The following is a 4,052-nucleotide window of genomic DNA, read 5'->3' as shown; positions in this document are numbered from 1 at the left end:
GTGAACACCACCATGAAATTGTACTTAACTTTGTAAGTTGAGAACTCAAAATAACTAATAACTTAATGTTTCGAATATTTTATAATTTTTTAATTATTATAATTCAGAATTAACAGTAATATAATTAAATTGTTTTGAATTTACTTCTGTATATTGGTGGGAAAATGTAACTGAGTTTCTTGTCGGTTCTTCTCGATAGAACGCGGTGCCGAACATTAAACTCAATACACGTCTATTCTATTAGCCGTCTTGAATAAATAATATTTAGATTTGATTAAAATAATTAATGAATCAGTTGATTCATGTCACTTGTACGTGAGAATTATGAAGATTTGTATCGTGAGAAACGGATGCGTTCCCTCGTCTCCTATAAGAGCAAATTACATAAGGCCACAAAGCAATTATGATATCTTATATAAAATATTTATAATGTAATTATCTTATCTGACCCGACACGTAAACGAACTACAAATGACCAAAACTACTTTCACTAATACTTACATGATGCCGAAGTGATACTAATAATTTATGCATCTATATATCTGGTTCCGTGGTGTAGTGGTTATCACATCTGCTTTACACGCAGAAGGCCGCCAGTTCGATCCTGGCCGGAATCATAATTTTTATTTTAATCTTAATTTAAATAATACGGTAGCGTAAATGGTGATAAATGAAGGTACATAATTTATTCATTTTGTATATAATATAATATGTATAGCAATTATTATTATTAGACTTTTTATTTTATTCGAGCCGAGATGGCCCAGTGGTTAGAACGCGTGCATCTTAACCGATGATTTCGGGTTCAAACCCAGGCAGGCACCACTGAATTTTCATGTGCTTAATTTGTGTTTATAATTCATCTCGTGCTCGGCGGTGAAGGAAAACATCGTGAGGAAACCTGCATGTGTCTAATTTCAACGAAATTCTGCCACATTTGTATTCCGCCAATCCGCACTGGAGCAGCGTGGTGGAATATGCTCCAAACCTTCTCCTCAAAGGGAGCCTTTAGCCCAGCAGTGGGATATTTACAGGCTGCTAATGCATTTTATTCGACTAAGTTTTACTATATAAGATTTTAAATTAACATGGTTATTTTTATTACTAACAGTATTTAAAACGGGATATTTACCGTGTTTTTTATTTTTATTCGGTGGAGCTCGATATTTCGACATTATCTACGAATGTCTTGTTCACGAGACTGACGTTTGCGGGTAGATGTTGACGGCATTAGAAGTGTCCATATCGGACTACCTCCTTTCTCGTACGTTTGCTGCGTAAACACTGGTTACCACTACCACTGTCACTTTCACCCCTACTATTTGTTTTATTTACACTCGAAACTCGATCCCGTTTTTTACAAACGAAACTCACCGTATTGAGTCGCGATTTTTTTATATTATTATTCAAGGGTTTGCATAACTTTATCACTGGATTCCATACTTTCGGCAGTTGAAACCCATCTTCCCTATTGAAATTACTATATTTAGTAATTTCAATGGCTTCTCGGACCAGTCGGGGTATGTAATGGCGTTCTGTCGCGTGTTCTGTGTAGTGACAGAGTTGACAGTGATTACTCTCACATCTGATAACTTGAGTGAGGGAGTAAGGAGTACACCTGTCTCTCACAAAGCACATGTAGACCTCTTGCGCAGAGGGCTCGCACGAAATTCGTTACGATGTTAAATAATTATACTAAAACGTTTTGGTCCAATTTATTTGAAAGTCCAACCAGTAGGTACACTTTGTCAGGTACATGATAATCTCGGTGTTCGAAGTCCGGGTGAATGAACTCGTGAACATAATATATCTACATATAAACATAATATTTATAAAACAGAAATACATACGTTGTATAATCATAGGTAAGTTTCAACTCAAACACCGACAGCTCGGGAGCGTCAGCCGTGGAACTACAAAACTAATGCCATTAAAACTTATTCGGAACTCAAACGTGACATGAGTTCCTGAATACACGTGTTCATTTCTAATATTCGAAGTTTTAAAATGTATTTTGAAAAAATAATCTTTAGGAACTATTATTTGCATAAGAAACATTTTACTCGAGCGCTTTATATGGAAATAATACGATTAAATTGATTCTTTAACAACAATGCATCAATTTAAAAAAGTATACGTACAAGTATGCCTTAACATCTTTCTGATTTAACATCTTAGTTCCTGCGGTTGGTGTCACATTGGCGATGTAAGGAATGGTGAACATTTCTTACAGCGTCAATGTCTATGGGTGTGGTCTTGAACACATACCATTAGATGGCCCACTTGCCAATTCACAAACTAATACCATTAAAAGTACACGTGAGAATCACCATTATTTGGTCAATCTGCTGGAGTTCCGTCCTCAAATTATTAAGGATTTTTTATAATGTCAGATTCAACTCAATTCTCAATCTACAGATATTTCAATTACTAAGAACATATAATTTCGTTAAAATAGTTGAGTTAGTTAGAGTTAGTAAAATAGTTAAGAGTTAGTAGTTAGAAGTAATAAATCGGTAAAACCATTTATAATATTCATTATTTTCTCATCCGTCCATACAATCTATTATTATTACGTTGACGTATGATGTTTAAAAATGAGCGACGTTGATTTTTTTATTTTTTAAGCTTGTGTCACCCCTACGAAACCTGCTCGAGTCGTCTGATATTCTAAAACATATGTATATATTATAATCTGTAGTGTAGTATCGTTGTCTATTGAACTCAATATTGATCTCCTTGAAACATTAACATGACACACACGACGACGTAGAGTTTTATATTAACAAGTCATTGTTTACTTTTTTAGTGATTAGGTTTTTGTTAATTTTCATTACATGTTAATCTTCGACAAACATTTTCCTATGGACTGATCAATGATCTTGTATGTCGCAAAACCGATGACCGTTGAGGCAGCAAAGAGCCAAGCAAGTTCCATCCAAGAGCGCCGATGACCTGGAGATGCAGTGACTCAACCGAATGGCCGATTGAATACCCAACTGGTAAATGCAGGAATTTCCAAAACAGATGGGTGACACACGTGGCAGTTTTTCATCCAACACATGGAGGTATATTCAGGATGCTATGAGATGCGTGAGATGAAAAATAATCGAAAATTTAGTGGCGTTTGCCCGAGCTTAATCCCGAACTTCGGTTAAGATCCACGTGTTCTAACCAATGAGCCTCCTCGTCTCTCACAGTGGCTATAGAGCGGAACTGCAATTAGAGCACTAGTGATACTATAATACGGTTAATTACAGCACGCGAATGGCATTATCATAGGTAGTTATCACGTTAGACTTACTTAGCCTCCGGCTATATCATTGATATTGATATTGCTGTATTGACAGCACAGGAGATCTTGATCATTTGTGATTTAAGCCACGTTTAACATCATTGATTTAAAATATTACGTTTAACTACAAATATACAAAATAAACAGACGCAAATTTCCGCCAATACTAAGAAATGAAAATGAATGTTTCTCTGTATGTTTGTCTTGAAACTTTGGAGAGTTGTTTTGCGTCAGCGAAGTTTCCTGTTTCAATCAATATAAACCTAATATTTTTTATATTTTTCTTTATATAATGTATATGTATATTATGCCTTTATAGCCATACTACACAATTGTTACATACACGCATACAGTTTATTTTGAATCAATTATTTAATGTAATATAAACAATTCCAAAAACTGGGATGTGACCCGTGAAAACGCCGTTTACATCGACGTAACTGTAATCCGATGTAGTAAGTAAAGTGCAAACGTAGATTTATTGATCATATCCTGCCCCGTACTACTGTAAACGTCTCCCCTCCATCGCCGGACTCTCGAAGGACTAATTCATTGCAAACTTTTCATGTTGAGAATAGACTTGGCAAACAAGCGGCGCCTTTCCACGGGATCCTTGATTAATTACACAAAGTTTTTTTTTAATCTTGTAAATAAAGGGAAGATTATTTTTAATTACAAAATTAGATAGGTCGACGAAATTGTTAGCACAACAATGTTCTTGGAGACTGATGGTGTTTTTTATTACTTTAGCTTCGTA

The 4,052-nt window shown here is 35.2% G+C and overlaps 1 non-coding gene across 1 annotated transcript; it reads left to right on the top strand.

The window, feature by feature from the left end:
• The first annotated feature begins 544 nt into the window (after nt 1-544).
• On the top strand, nt 545-617 carry Trnav-uac (transfer RNA valine (anticodon UAC)). The gene has a single exon. It is a non-coding gene; the product is annotated as a tRNA-Val (tRNA).
• Nucleotides 618-4,052: the final 3,435 nt, after the last annotated feature.

The sequence above is a fragment of the Vanessa tameamea genome, chromosome 16 (genome assembly GCF_037043105.1).
Source record: "Vanessa tameamea isolate UH-Manoa-2023 chromosome 16, ilVanTame1 primary haplotype, whole genome shotgun sequence".
In the NCBI taxonomy this organism is placed as follows: Eukaryota; Metazoa; Arthropoda; class Insecta; order Lepidoptera; family Nymphalidae; genus Vanessa; species Vanessa tameamea.
This window is presented reverse-complemented; position numbering and strand designations above follow the sequence as displayed.